General features: G+C 42.7%; 1 protein-coding gene across 1 annotated transcript in view; it reads left to right on the forward strand.

Annotated features, from left to right (window-relative positions):
* DSCAM (DS cell adhesion molecule) overlaps window positions 1–16,623 on the forward strand; it is a gene marked incomplete at its 5' end in the record, with an annotated part of 727,362 nt that overhangs the window by 393,547 nt on the left and 317,192 nt on the right. The gene's annotated exons all lie outside the window — the stretch shown is intronic.

Below are 16,623 nucleotides of genomic sequence, written 5' to 3' on the forward strand. Positions count from 1 at the left end.
ACATATATGTGTAGAAAAAAGTATAGAAGGAATAGGAAAAAATGTTAATAGTGGTCAGTGCTTGGTCACCTGTAACAGCCAGCTAGTCAACTGTGGTAATGGAATTGTGAGGGATTTATATTTTATTCTTTAACGTTTCTTTATTTTGCAGAATTTTCAGTGTGCCTCTATTATATTTGTAATCAGAAAAAGATGTAATTTAAAAACCTCATAAACATGAAAATATGGACTTCCATATACCTTGATTTTTAAATCTATGCTGATAAGCATAGAAACTTAAAATAGTTTATCTCAAGCTAGAATTTTCTTTGTGTTTTTTCCTATAAAATATAAACTCCCCAGGGCTGGGAATATGTCTTTTCATGTTTAAATCCCAGCTCACTTCTTGGGGGAAACTGATTCATTTTTCATTTTTCTTGTAACTAATATTTATGGACTGTCACTCTGGGCCAGACTGTGTGCCTGGGTCCCAAGAGATTCTTAGACATGAGGGGGTTTTGGGGTGTGGCTTTCAGAACTGGGTGAGATTGAGAAGTCTGTTTATTCACTACCTTGTAGTTCTCTGAATTTGAACTCAATCTGAGGGAATTCTAAACCTTTCATCCAAGAAGACTTTCATGGCCTCAATCTGAAGTCAGTTATTAGAGAGAACCACACATTAATGAGTGCGTTAGACATGGTTTTAGTTTGACCTAAAGGAAGCAGGGTTTGAGTGGTGTCTAACTAATGCACTAAAGTTCAGTTCTGTATGCTTTTTTTTCTCATGCCTCTTGTTAATGTTTGGTTTTGGGGTGGTAGATTTTCTTATCTTTCGAATATACTTTTTTTGTAACTCTTTTTTTAAATTCAGTTTAACAGGTAGTATATTATCAGTTTCAGCGGTAGAGGTCAGTGATTCATCAGTTGCTTACAATACCCAGTGCTCATCACATCAAGTGCCCTACTTAATGCCCGTCCCCCAGTTACCCCATCCCCCCACCAGCTCCCCTCCAGCAACCCTTAGTTTGTTTCCTAGAGTTCAGCATCTCTTACTTTTAAAATATTTTTTTTCATTATTAAAAATTGACCTAATGGCTCACCTAACACTGATACTCTCTCAGGAGCAGAAGCTTCTGGCCATGCTCATTGTGTGCATACTTACTTTGCTTTTCACCCCTGTCATGTTTTTAAGAATCTCACTGAGTCAGAACCATTGCTTCTGAGGTTATATTCGCCCATGAGGTTGCTTTTCCATCCCCCTTTGTGGGAAGCATCTCTACAGTTGCATTTCATGGAGTTTGGTGGGAGCAAAGGGAAGAAGCTCTGTGTTTGGAGTAGACCCAGGGGTTTCTCCTACCCACACACGTGGCTGCTCTTTCCCCTTGAGTCAGGATGCATAACACCTTCTCCATCCTGGATTGGAGGTGTTACAAGAACTCGTGTGCTACGCTTCTCTGTGATTCGGAGGGATAAATTCATGGGAGTATTCTTTTCTAAGTTTTCTTGGGGTAGTTTCTTAGAAGAAGAGTTGCAAGCTTATGCTGTACAGGAGTATTACTTTCTAATCTCCTCTCATCCTGTACTATTTTTCAGTGTATTTCATTTTAGGAAGGGTATAGTGTATCAGTGACTCTCTGATCTGGTCTTTTAGGGTGTTTCATTGGCCTTTGTGCTTTCCGAATGCTTACCAAATCCTGTTTCTCTTTAACCTGTACTGGGATAATAAATAATTTGTAGGGTCTTGATAAATATATCACTATTCACTGCTTACAGACATTTTTATGGCATCAATAGGATTATTGGATTAATAGGATCGCGTTCCGGAAACACGGAGCACTCGTCATCAGGAATTCCTGTTCTTCATCCCCTGTTCAAGTATGAGATTTGAGAAATGTGTGGAATGTTTGAAGATGGTATGGGAATAATCATGAAGAAGGTAATTAGAAAGTACTTTTGAAAGGAGTGATGATGATGTGGGGACTCATTCTCTGGGGGTAGTTTGGTAAGTATAGGTCCCCACAGCCCAAACTCCCCTCTCTGCACCGCCACCAGCTCCTGGGAAGAAGGAAGGGACTGGCCACAATTCCTTTCCTCTGAGATGGCCCAGGCCGCATTCCAAGTCGTGGCCTATGCAAACTGTAGTCACACACTCCACCAAAGTGACATTATGGAGTTAGCGATTCTTCAATTTTTAGTGATAAGGAACTTCCAGTAAAAGCAGTGGCATGACAGCGTTCTCTAAACACTGGTGGTAAGCGAGTACTGAGTGAGGGAATATGTGCCACCCTCTGCGGGGCGCTGTGGGGGATGCCCCTTGCACCCGAGCCTAAGGAGCATGCCTTCTGGGGCCGTCCTGCACGGACACCGTGCTCACGCTCACACTTGCCCGGAGAGTAAGTCCGTGGTGAGCGGGAACACATCGGAGAGGGGCTAAACCTCAGTATGAGCTGACAAAATTAAGTACTCCCCCCAAAAGAAAGAAAATTAGAATACTGTGTAGTCGTACTTTGAAATCACTCGCGGGCACATTATTTCATTTGATTAAACTGAGCCAGGGGTTCTTTGATGTTCTGCACTTTTTGCCTGTAATTTGTCTTAAGAACTCCGACATTTTTTTCTCAAAGAGGAAGTGGGCCATCAAGATTTCTGTGTTTTGTATTTATGCACCCGTGGACTTCTTACGATGGCGTTGGCTTTTTCTTTAAAGCTCGTTGGAATGAGTAGATACACATCAGTGCTCATTGCGGGGTAAGAGCACTGTGCGTCCGTACGCTGCTTATACGGCCGTGACTGCTCCGTGGAGGGTGTTCAGGACTGCAGTGATTTCATGCAACTTGACCCATCTGATCGGAATTGTTATATATCCTGAAATCGTTTTTCATGATAAAGCTATTCTCTTAGGAGAAACTCTCTCCGCCTTCCCTCCCCTGGAAAGAACTGTGGGTATAGTTCCCTCCCTCTTGTTTTAAGCTTGTTCTACGTGAGACGGGCAGAGGTGAGCTGCTTTGAGATGCCATTACAGGTTAAACGGTGTCCTCCAAAATTATATGTTGAAGCCCTTACCCGCCAGTAGCCCAGAATGTGACTGTGTTTGAAAATAGGTCATTAAAGATGTAATCAGTTAAGAAGAGGTCAGGCTGGAGTACGGTGATCCTTGATCCAACATGACTGGTGTCCTTGTAAGAAGAGGAAAGACTGGACACAGACACAGAGGGGACGTGGTCACTTGAAGACAGCGGTAGAGATCAGAGTCATATGGCCACAAGCCAAGCAGTGGGTGGAAGAGGTAAGGAAGGGTCTCAGTCTAGAGGCCTTGGAGGGAGTATGCCCCTGCTGGCAACTTGATTTCATACTCCTGGTCGCCAGAAGTGTAAGAGAAGAAATCTGTATGGTTTAAAGCACCCCCGTTAGTGATACTTTCTTATGGCTGCCCTAAGAGACTAATACAGATGCCATATTGAAAGATGAAGCCAAAGACAAAACACAAAACAAGTTGCACTCGCAATCAACTCATCAAAGACCTTCCCTCTTCCTGCCATGAATTATTCAAATCTCCTTTTTGCACCTGTCAGTTTGAAAACGAAGATTGCCATCTCTTGGTTGGCTATTACAGATCCTTCTAAAATTGTTGCTAACAGATGAATGATAGACTCCATGTTCTTTACTTCTATGCAGTGGGGAAAAAATGAACAAAAATTGAGCTTTGACTGAATATTGAAATTAGGCTCACAGGCCTCAAGAGAAGGTCTGAATTTGAAACTGAGTGAGAGAAGTCAGAGGAAATGTGGTTACGCAAAACTCACCTGAGACACCGTCCCGCATGTGCTCTCCCTTCCACATATGCTTGCAACTCCCGTCCCCAACAGGTTTCCACAGGGGCAGGGCGGAGAGTCAGGCAATGAACAGGCAACAATTGGGATTTGTTCTCTATAATACGTGACAATGATCCCCAAGGCAGTGAACCCCCAGGCTCACGTCTCTGGCCACACAATCTGCCTTCCTTGAAAGGTACATTGTCTTTTATTCCGTCTCTCTCCTCAACTACACAGATGTTCTCTCACTTCTGCATTCTCACAAAATCTCTGTTCTCAAGCTTTCCTCTGAGTGCTGAGTGAACATATTGTATGTGTGATCAGGTGTATGGTGGTAATTGACTAGGAAACCGTGAAGGCACAAAAACTGGCCGTGATGTATGAAGACAATCTTTTGGGGAGTGCTTGTCCATCCAGTAGTGATAACATGTTATATTTACTTTTTAGAACAAGAGTTAAGGGCACACTTCTCTCATCCCTTTCATTAATCTAAGTCAGTTGAATGCAGATTTCTGTTGTACTTTATGCTTTTTGGGTTTTTTAAAGAGAAATCAGTATTTTTTATTTTATTCATTCAAAAATTTCATTATATAAATGTAACACTTTAGCTATGATTTTGATGGTATGACCCTTATCAACTTGGTTCATATGGTTATAATGATTTGGGGAATTTAGCCAAGAACCTTGTAAATGTGCCTGTAAAGTGTTAATTGCTAAAATAACTGTGATGGAACTTCATCCCTGTTTTCGTATCATCCTTTGTGGTATTTGTTATATACGGTGGATATTTTTAGAATGAGCTGGGAAATAAGTAGTACCCGCCAGTCTGATGTCTTTTTTATAACATTAGCTTCTTCCTTATGGCCTTCACTATGCTATTTCTGTCTATAAAATATTGGTTATTTAAAGGGATATTCTCTAATTAAAATTTAATGTCAAGAAATGAAAGAAAGATGGTTTCAGTGCTAGACATTTATAACAACTTTATTATATCCTCGCTCAAATGACAAGTTGAAGTTTTCTCAGCATGACACGAGAATAATTTATCAGAAGGTATCAAAATGAGTTAAAAGTATGTTGGAGAAAGACCTTTCGTACTCTTGCTCAAGAAGAGAGCAAATTATCTTAAAATGCAAGGGATTTTTATTCATCCATTAGAAAGGATTATCCTGCTTTGATTAAACACATGTTGAATTAGATTGAAGGAAAGTGTAAATTTACCATGTTGTATACGACCAGTGTGTGAATGGTACAGGATGGTTTGTCCACTGTATGTGCTGGGAGAAGTGTTTACATAAGCCAGTAAGAAATGAACGTGTTCCACATGGAATTTGTAAACAATTACTAGGTGAGAAAATGTGGGAAGAAAATGTAGGGAATTGAAGAAAAAAGAAAAAGACTTGCTTACCGTTGAGCAATGAATTCATGTAACCATTCCCCATTTGCATTGGAATGCATTCTCATAGGCTTTAGTAAGATTGGACACACTTCTCAAAATGTAAAGCAGACATTTCTTAGAATTGTATCAACTGTTTTCAAAGAACACAGTCTGAGTAATCAATGGAGAATGAGGGTTTGTGTCTTAAAATGGCCTTTATGCTCATGGTTTTGCTATGGAGATTCAATATAGCAATGGCCATAAAACTTCTTTGTAAACTGCAAAGCACGTGGTCTAGTTTCTCAAATAGTAAGACATGGGTGGCATGGCATATATGGATTCATATCACACTAGAGTGATTGCTTTCCTGTGGGTGCGGATGTGATGCTCCTGGCCTGCCTCATGCTGAGTTACACAGGACTCGAGAACACCTGACTCCTGTGATCTCCCTCCCATATCACAGGTTTGTGTTGTCGAGCGTTTTGGGTGCATCTTGGTTTTTCTATCTATCCTTTTGGTCATTACTGGGATGATCACTTTCTACAGGCATTATTTCTTTAGAGGTACCCATTCATACCAGTGCCTTTGCTCATCACTCCCTTGGGCCCTCCTTCCTTCCTTGAGTACCTGGTGTTCCTGGGAGCATATCCTGGAGTCTCAGGAGAGCCTGTGCTATTGGCAAACACCTGTTCTTACCAATTCCGAAACATTGTCAGGTCTTTCTCTCCAACTACGGCTCATCTGCCATGTTTTCTGCTTCCTCTTTCTGGACCAGTAAGTAGGTATACAGATTTCTGACATCTCTCTCCCAAGTTTTTAACCTCTCATTCGTGTTTGTGCTTTTTTCCCTTCTTTAAGCAATATTTGGGGTAATTTCTTTAGATTGATTTTACAAGACATGAATCTCCCTGTATCTTATCTAAGTATTTATATCAAGGATTACTTTTAATTTTTAATCATCCTCTTTTCGTTATCTAATTTATCTTTTTTTCACACTCTCTTGTTTCTTTTTCTTCTTGTGTCAATTTTATATTTCTGCAAACATTTCAAAAATACTAATGAGTAATCTGTACCCAGTTATTCCATTATCTGGGGTCTCTGTTGTTTCTTCTTCTTTTTTTTAATAATTTTTTTTATTATATTATGTTAGTCACCATAAAGTACATCCCTAGTTTTTGATGTGAAGTTCCATGATTCATTACTTGTGTTTAACACCCAGTGCACCATGAAATATGTGCCCTCCTTACTACCCATCTGTTGTTTCTTCTGACTTTTCTTAGAGTTAATTGTTCTTCACTGTGTTCCGTGGTTTTGGACTGGGAACTCAGGGTTGGGCTTAAACATCCCTGGTAGCTTGCTTCTCCAGGGAAGATTGACCTTCACTTCTGTCCCTTGTTCTTGGAAACTGGGTCACTCTAAGCTAATTTCTTGCCATAAAGTTTCTTAGGCCCTGCAGATAGTATACACCTAAACCCCAAACCTGAGCCAGGCTTGTGCTGTGGTTAGACATGTTTCGTACCCAAAGCCCGGGCAGGAACAAGCAAGGGTGTTTGCTAAGAATTGTTCTCTTCTGGTCTGCCCTGTGCAGGTGGTTTGGACTTTCTGCAGAGGCTTCCTCACCTCAGGTAGGACTAAAGCCTTCTCTTTTCTTTCCTCATTGCTTCCTAGGGAAAGCAGATGTCCCACGATACCCACAGCATCAATGAGATCTTTGCTCTGCAGTGTTCGATTGCTTCCTCACTTATAGATCTGTAAGGATTTTCCTTACCTGACAGCTCTGCTGCTCATTTAAATGGATGTTTATTATATTGACCCACCATCTCTAGTTTCTTCTATGCAAGCATTTCATAATAATTAATCTTTTACATCGTCAGAAATGAACGTTGTTATAACCCACGTTGGACTTGTTGACCGTATTAAACTATTTGAAAGAAAAATAGGAAAATAAGATTCTAAAGAATATGTCATGTTTTCATGACAGAAATGGCCAAAAGGAACTGAAGGAGAAATTTTATCTCAATATTTAAAGGAAAATTCTTAGATGGTTGTGTAACAAAAATGCAATTAAAAGTAGTAATTAGGAGGCTAGTCTAAGTGCATTGGTGTTTACAATTAATTGATCATAGCCAGTTACGGATTTCTTTGCTCCTTCCCCCCTCCCCACTGTTTCACTTGACTAGCCTAAAGTAATAACAATAATAATTAAGAAATATATGTGGAATTGAAAATCATGATTGCTTACACTTTAAACTGAAAAGTAATCTCTCTGACAGGGTACCATTAAAAAATAGAATTCTGCTGATCACTAGTTTCTATCTGGGCCCAAGAAAGAGTGAACAGGAATTGGTTAGAGATAAATAAAGTGGAAACCACGTGTCATTATGAGGAAATATTAAGGTCGTGCAGACCCCACAGGAATCGGCTATTACATTAGTGAGAGCATTTCGCACATTGTGTTTCCCACCACCTATGGGTTCAGCCCTGACTCCCAGGGCAAGCCTGTGAGCCCTCAGACAGGCCAGCAGGGGGCGCCAGGTGCTCTCCCCATAGAGGCAGGGCAAGGGCATTACCCAAATGCCTGGCCAAGGGGTCCCCACACCACCCTGGTCTCTGTGCAGTGAATAACCCCCACGCATGCTCAAAGCAAGTCTTGGAAAGAGCTTTGTACATTCTACAATTGCCTTCAACTGAGGGCTTAGAATTTGAAAATCTTTGCAAAGACTTAGGATCCTGTATGTGTTTGCTTTTTAATTGTTCTGAGGAGGTTACAAAACCCATAAAGGGTTGCTTGGCAGTGAAAAATAAATAGGTTTTATTCAAGTGTTTCTTCCTTTTCAAAGGCCTCATGTCATTTATATTTGCCCGGGAGGTGGCCTAAGGAGAAACGAAATAAAGGCCCCGTGTTAGGAGCTACAAGGCTAGTCCATTGCCGCGGGTGTAATTAATGGAGCATGATATTGCTTTTACACAGTGATGTACGTTACTGTTTATCCGGTGCCGTCCTGGCGTGATGGCAGGGGCTAGATGCACCCTGAGCTCATTGTCACCACGGACAACCCTGGTTAGAAAGGGACCATGCTTGAAGGCAGTGAGGCCCAACGAGGATCTCTGTCCCTGGCTGTGAATCATTAAACCCACTTATTTTATAGTTAGGTTTATTTCATTACTTGGAGTAACTCCACTTTTCCTTTCTCATAAAGGTTTATCATTTTTTTTAAAGATTCATTTATTTATTTTAGAGACAGAGAGAGCATGCAGGGAGAGGGGCAGAGGGAGAGAGAGAATCTCAAGCAGACTCTGCCCTGGGCTTGGAGCTGGGCACGGGGCTCGATCTCATGACCCTGAGATCATGACCTGAGCTGAAACCAAGAGTTGGATGTTTAACCGACTGAACCACCCAGGTGTCCTGAGGTTTATCAATTTAAAAACATACACTGGGGAGGAAGAAGCATTGCAAAACCAGCAGTGTGAGCTCTGGCCCCGACCTCGTGGGCTGGCGGACACCAGTCTCCTCAGCCAGAGCAGTGACCGCAGTGTGAGATTTCAGAGGTCACACGACGTCGCAGAGGAGTCAGGAAAATGGAAAACACAACCTCTTGACCCAGTAATTATGTATGTAGGAAGACATGTCAGGGAGACATTCACAGGTGTGCCAGACAGATCTTGGTAAAAGTCTATCAGTAGTGGAATGAATGGATGCGTTCGTTTTTGGGCTATACTTAATGAGCAACCACTGTGTGTGTGTGTGTGTGTGTGTGTGTGTGTGTGTGTGTGTGTGTGTGTCACACTGTTCCAGGTGCTGAGACTACAGCAATGAAAAGAAAAACCCAGGAAGACACATGCCTCCCCTGAGCTCCATTGCAATGGTTATCATGACTTCTATTTATACAATAGGATGCTATACTTATATTAAAAAAAGGAATTAGATTTCTCTGTATCAACATGGAGAGAGCTTAAAAAGCATAATGTTGGGTGGAAAAACTAAAAACAGTAAGCTCTTTATGTAAATTTGAAAGAAGAAAGACCGTACAGAACAATAGATGTCCAGTTCATGGGTGCGTACAGGCGTGTGCAATGGAATAAAAAGTGAACAGAATGCATATGATATATTCCTGAGAACAATGGCGTTTTAAGAGGAAAAGATAGGACAGGCAAGGGAACAAAGAGAGAATTTACCTTTTTCTGTACAGTGTCATTTCTCTCATTAAATAAATAGAGCACACAGGAGTGTTAACAGTGGTCAGTTCTGCGTGATGGGCACACAGATGAACTTCTCTGTCTGCGGGGGGTTTGTACTGCTCAATTACATGAAAAATGGAAGGCGGATGAGGGACTGAGGACACAGGAGGAGGACAAGTCAGAAGAAATAGATCACTGTGAGGCCAGAACTTCCTCTAAAGGTCCAGTCCCTTGTGGACCAGGGACCCCTCATCGTGAAGCTGAGCCCTCCCCACTGTGTCTCTCCACTCTGGCCCCGTGCTACCCCGCTGGCTTCCCTGGTGGCCGGCCGTCTTTGCTGCCTGGCTTTGCAACATTGTCTGCATCTTCCCAGTTCTGCTCCCTCTCCAACCACAATTTGACCACTGCTTCCCTTGGGTTTAGCTCTTGCCTTGCAATCTGGAAATTGTCTGCCATTATCCTGGCACCAAGCCCTGGGCCTCCTAGGAGCCCGAATGTACTGTTCCCGACCTCAGTGGTGTAACACATGAAGTTCCTGCGTGGTCGGCCTGTCCTGTGTTCCCCAGGTCACCCGCTATGCCCCTGGCCTGGCCCTCTGCGAGTCCATCCTTTTCTCCAAGCAACAATGAGTATAACCCACTCTCCTTGGAAACATCACGCACATAGCGTGACACAAAGTTTGGTCATTCATGAATCACCTTTATGATTTCTGCAGTCACCGAATACCATCTTCGCTATTATTTATCTGTCTACATAACACATATTGTCTTAAGGCAATGTAATTATAAAGAAAATGTGCATTGCTGTTTATTAAGTAATATCAAATTCAAATATAGCATAATACCCAGTGCTCCATGCAATTCGTGCCCTCCTTAAACGCAAACAATGAATCACGGAACATCATCAAAAACTAATGGTGTACTGTATGGTGACTAACAGAGCATAACAAAAAATTAAAATAAAAAAATACAAATACAGTGACAAATTTCACTCATATGTGGAATATAAGAAACAAAACTGAGAAAAACAGGCCTTCAGGGGGGAGAGCAGTGGGGGAATGGGATAGGCTGGTGATGGGTAGTAAGGAGGGCACGTATTGCATGGTGCACTGGGTGTTATGCGCAACTAATGAATCATCGAACTTTACATAAAAAACCAGGGATGTACTGTATGGTGACTAACGTAATATAATAAAAAATATTATTATAAGAAAAAGAAAAAAGGAAAAAATAAGAAACAAAACAAATGAGCTTTACATCAAAAACCAGGGATGTGTACTGTATGGTGACTACATAATATAATAAAAAATATTATTATAAGAAAAAAAAAAAGAAACAAAACAAATGAGCAAAGGAAAAAAAAAAAGGAGAGAGAGGCAAACCAAGGACCAGAATCCTAACTGCAGAGAGCACACGGATGGTCACCAGAGGGGAGGTGGGGGGGGGATGGGGGCAATAGTTGACGGAGATTAAGGAGTGCACCTGTCAAGATGAGCACGGGGCGATGTAGGGAAGTGTGGAATCACTATATTGTACACCTGACACTAATACCACGCTGCACATTAACTATACTGGAATTAAAATGAAAAACTTAATAAAAAATTCTCAGGTTAAAAACAACACAAATATAGTGAAAACAAAACAATAATATTAAATTCTGGCCAGATACAGCTGCCTTCCAAAGGCTCCTAGCCAGTGGCTTACTTTTCCTGTGATGAATAAAAAAGAAAAAGGAAATCAACAAGTGTTGGGGGAGGAGCAGAGATCATTCATCCTCACAAAACACCCTGAGAATCAGAGCTGAGGGAAGCCAGAGGCACACAGCTGGTGGGTAGGACAGGGACACCCTTCAGAGGCTTTCCCTTTGGAAGGCTGTGAGCATTGATGAGACACACAGGGTAAAAACTTCTCACTGTGTGTTCTCATGGCATTTCCTTATAGAATCTCATCGGCCTGTGTACCAACAGTGGTTCCTGTCCCGTCCTGATTAATCAGGAATGTATTATTTTCAGCCTTTATTTACCTCAACACGGATGTATATTCAGCTGGCACTATTTCACCCTGTTTTGTATCACTCATACTTTTTTGGGGGAGGGGGAGAAAGTATTTGCAAAGCATATATTTGATAAAGGACTTTTTTAAAAATATTTTTTATTATATTATGTTAGTCACCATACAGTACATCCCTGGTTTTTGATGTAAAGTTCGATGATTCATTAGTTGCGTATAACACCCAGTGCACCATGCAATACATGCCTTCCCCACCACCCATCACCAACCTCATACTTTTATGGTGTTTTCTTTCCCTATAACTAGAAATTAGCCTTTAGTCATGGGGTTACCTTCAACCCAGTACCAGCTCCGCATACGGTGGGCAATTGCTGTATGACTGTATTAGTAAAGCTTTGTTAGGAAAGACACTGCCAGCCGACGGGTTTCATGATCAGCTAGATCTTGGAAAGCCATTTGGCGAACCGAGTGACGCTCACAGCCGAAGGCTCTAGGACGTGGAAGCTGGGGTAGCTTCTACCCAATCCCATTGGGTCAGGCCACTTAAAACCAGGAGGATCTGGGATCTGAGCTCCAGGCGCTGTATCTGACATGATTTCTACCACGGGTGGGGAGGTTTGTAAGTATACACTTGCATACAGATCTGCACGAATGCTCAGTAAACTCACTGAATTCCTGTAGACATCTTCTTGCATTGTCAAGAAACAGACATAATCCAAAGGATTCTTCAAAGGATGCAGCCTAACAAAGACATCAGCTGCTTCATCTGCCACTGTGGCCGTAAACACAGCCACATCTGTGGCCTTACAGTCTTACTAGTCTGAGTATATGAAGGGAAGACTTTAAGTATCCCAAATATATGAAGACCATGAGACTTGCCTGGAGGTGGAAAACCCAGTGAAAAAAAGAACAGCCAGATCGCCAGATGCTCAATGGTGTTCTTCAAACATTTTTTACTTGACTCACAGTAGGAAGTCATAGTGAAAAAGACATTTTGTATCGGGACCCAGTAAGCACGTACATATACATAAATGCACGTGCACAGACATATATAAACACCTCCACAGTCCTCTGTGGGCACCTGTGAACTCAAACAAAGCTTTCATAAAAGACTTACCCCTCCTATTTGTGATGCATGCCAATTCATTCTATCTACTCTATTTTATTTTTTAAAAAACAAAGTTACAGTCCATGAAATTGATTTCACAGCCCATTAATAGGTCACTGCCAGCCATGGGAAGAACAATTACCCTGTAATATTAAGTGGCCACTGTTTCTATTTTCAGCCTTAACGGTTCCTATTTTTCTAAATTCTTTCCCATAACCATATGTCATATGCATGAGGCAGACTAACTTTATGATTAATTCTCACCGTGTTTCACCAATAAGCCCAGGGGCTTCCATGCCTCTTGGGTCCACAGCATGGTTAGAGCGCCCAAGCACAGTCATTGCAGATCGAAGCTCTGTGCTTTGTTCTTCTCCTCTTTCTTTTCCTTTCTGAACAGGTTGCTTTTTAATGAGCACGGTATCACACAGCCACACGTGGAACAGGTGATCCACATGAAATATGCATGCTCTTTCTGCCTCAAAGTCAGAAATCTCGTGGGACAGGGAACACTGTTGAAGCACCTTTCCAGATGTGAGCTACCTCAACACGGCAAGCAGCCCTCGTGATGGCATTCTTTTTCTTACCTTTCCCACAATCTGTTAAAGCCCAGAAGTCCAAAATAAGTCACCCACGGACAACCCAGTGCCATGTCCCAAGGCTTCTCCTTTCCAGCAAAGGCTTTCCTCTCCAGCTGCCCAGCACCCTTCCCCAAAACCTGCAAGTTACCTTTGACCTCACCCCAGCCTCCAAGCCAAATCCATGTCCAGTCAATTCTATTTTCAAAACGCTATCTTATGTCAGCTCCTTGAACATGCTACCCTTCCCCCACCTTAGGACCCTTGCACATGCTTTCCTTTCTTCCTTCTTCTCAGCCCTGATCCCCTATCCACTCTGCCTCCTGTGAAAAGCACCCTGCACAGAAACCCTTCCTCCCCTGTCCTGTCTAAGCAGCAGTTCTCTTTATGTGGATTCAACCTCCATGCCTTAATTCTCTTAAGAGTCCTCATCACATTTTGAGATTATTTTCTTTGTCTGTTTACTTGTTTTGATTCTCTTTCCCACCAAAATATTTGTTCCTAGATGTCAGGGCCCCAAACCGTTTTGTTCATCACATAAATGAAGACATACAATTTAAATTTTATAAGCTTCTTTGGCTCTTTAAAAAAATCCTCAAAATAATTCCTTTAAAAATCAAATTCTATTCTTTCTAAGGATTTATTCTTTTAAGTAACTAGGAATCTAACTAGAGGAAAGATTAACGGCAGACTGCATTATCTGCTGAAGAACGAAGATCTGATCATTAACAGACTAAATAGGGTAATTAGGTATACAGTTGGAATGCAGTGTGCCGGCTGAAATTAGTAGTGTATAATTGAGCCTCATTTAACTGCAGGAGAATTTCACTGAGAGAATTTTATTTACATAAGAAAAATGTCTTAGATTGCTCTGAGAGAATTTAAACATATATATGCCAAATCACTCCTTACTTATTGAATCCAGCCCAGGGTTGCTAGGTTATTCTTTAGTCCTCGTGTGCAGGGGTAACGTCATCCTTTCTGGCCAAGTGATTTCATCTAGGCAGCCCAAGGTCCAAGCTGGCACTTCACTATTCCTTTGAATATCTTGGTGACACTTTCGTAAGCATAGCAGATCCTGGCAACATGACGTCCTATGTACCAAGCCTACTTTCAGGAAAAATCCAAAGTGTGTCTCGTACAGTGTTACAAGGTGGAGGGAAACAGTAGGTAAGCAAGGCAGACATGGGGACTGACCTGCCCTGAAGAGGCTGCTATCATTGGGGGAGGCAGTTCCAAGCGTGCAAACAGACTAGATTGAATGCAGTTAGGGGGTAAAAGGAAGTAGGGCTGGAGGACCAGGAGATCTGCTACCTACCAGCTGAGAGGGTGGGGTTGGGTTTTGGAGGGGGAGGATTACAACGACCAGGGTAAATATTGAAAGCCACCCCTTATGCTTTTCCGTAGGCGTCAATGTGATCGGATTGAAAACCAACCTAAACAAAAGGCCATCTTTTGACACATTTACTCCCAACATAAATATTACCCTGGATTTCTCTCCTTCCGCTCTGCCTTGCCGCTCAAATGAGTTTGGTCTACGCCTGCTGCGTCCATATGCTCACCACCCACTCACACCTTCTTCAAAATAAATTTCAACTGCACAAGGAGCGCACTAATAGAGTCTTCCTTTAAGATATTCAAATGCATGAGACTGTGAAATGAAACCTGTAATTCTCCCTTCCCTTGCCCTAGTCCACTGGTGACTTCAGAGGTGACTACAGCTCACATATTGGTGGATATCTTCTGACACCTTCCTCTCTGTTCACTGATACACACCAATGTATACGCACAGGCACACATCCATTGCCTTTTATACCGGACATCGTGCAGTGTTCCATACTCACGTTATTTGGTGCCTTGCAGATCTCCGCATGCAGTCTGCCATCTGCATGCGTTACCCTATTGTCGTGTGAAGGGCTGCATGGTACGGATACACCCGAACTTCACTTGTGCACCCTTGATTGGCATCCGGGTTTGTTTATGGTTTTCCACTTTTGAACAAGGCCGACATGTACCTTAGCTGCGGACATTGGTATGTGCACGTCACGAGTGTTTCCATAGGACAGGCTCTTGAAGGGTCAAGCTGGAGGGAACTGTATGTGGTTCGTACGTTTGACATAGGTTACTGGAGTGCCCACCAAAAACCAAGACCTCACCAGTTTGTATGCCCGCCAGTACGTGTACGTTCTTCAAGCCCTGTGAAGACCACATATTATCACATATTTTAATTTTTTCCTAATCTCCTGGATTAGAAATCGCATCTTGTTTTAATCCACATTGATTTTTCTCAAGTTCTAGATAAATTCCACTCAGAAATCAATCCATTTGTAGAAGGTGGGCATTTTTGCAATATCAAGCCGTCTAATCCTGGGATTCGTGCCTCTTCATTTACCCAAGTCTTATATTATGCCCTTTGGTAATGATTTGTAGCGTTAAGTTCATTACATATATGACCAGCTGTTTGTAGCTAGATATTTAATATTTTTATTGATCTAGCCAAGTGGGATCCTTTTTCATCTTATTTTATTGCTGATTACAACTATTCTAGAGCGCCTTTCTCTAGCAGGCACTCACGGGACGTTCTTGTTCAACATCACCGTAACGCCCCCTTGTACAGAAGCGGACACGGAGGCTCTTTCGGGTCACGTGTGTATTCCGGTTTATGCTGACAGGGAGACGCAGAGCTGAGTCTGCGCCATCCTCTCCGGAAATCCTCCCGCCTGGTTTTCAGAATCGCACACCCTCCTGGGTCTCTGTCCGGTCTCTGTCCGTCCTTTCTCTTGCTGTGTCCTGCTGGCCCTTTTCCTCCACTCCGGACCTGGGGAATTCCTGGGCATCAGTTCACATCGAGGGCTTCTTGGCATGCAGAGCTTGATCCGCAAAGCTCTGTCTCCAGTGTGACTTTCATCACACCCCCGAAGTGGCCCAGCATGCCTTCCCCATAAAAACAGACACCCTCCCCAGCCTCTTTGCCTGCCGGCACCACCACCGCCCCGTCCGTCCCTCAGACTGAGCGCTTGGAGCACTCTTCTCCCCAGTCCAGTTCTGTTGATTCTTCGGCTTAAATGATTCTGGGTGGATCTCTTCTGTTCCACTCTCCCCTGTTCCTGTGCCTTGCTGTCTCACCAGGGCTCCGACCCAGAGCCGGGGAGCGTGGTAGCTGAGGCTGTGAGCTCGAAGCCACGATACCAGGGCATCATGCTGGCGGGGATACCAAAAGTTGTATGAACACGGGCAAGTCACTTAACCTCTGTTCCTTACTGTTCTCATCTGTAAAGTAGGACTAATAACAGCACCTGCCTCTAGGAGTCATCGTGAGAACTAAGTGGGTCAGAACGCAGGAGTTTCACACTAAGCAGGCCATACCTGTTGGCTCCGATGAGCATTGGTGTCAATACCCAGATGTCTCTGCGTCCGCATTTCCACTTCCTATGACAACCATCGCGTCCAATGAGGGGCGCACCCTACCCCAGTATGACCTCATCTTAACTAATTCCACCTGTGATGAACCTTTTTCCAAATAAGGCCACGTATTTGGAATGTGGTCTTGGGAGTTTGGATTTGACTCCTGCATTTTTTTTTT

Source organism: Ailuropoda melanoleuca, chromosome 1 (genome assembly GCF_002007445.2).
Source record: "Ailuropoda melanoleuca isolate Jingjing chromosome 1, ASM200744v2, whole genome shotgun sequence".
Lineage (NCBI taxonomy): Eukaryota > Metazoa > Chordata > Mammalia > Carnivora > Ursidae > Ailuropoda > Ailuropoda melanoleuca.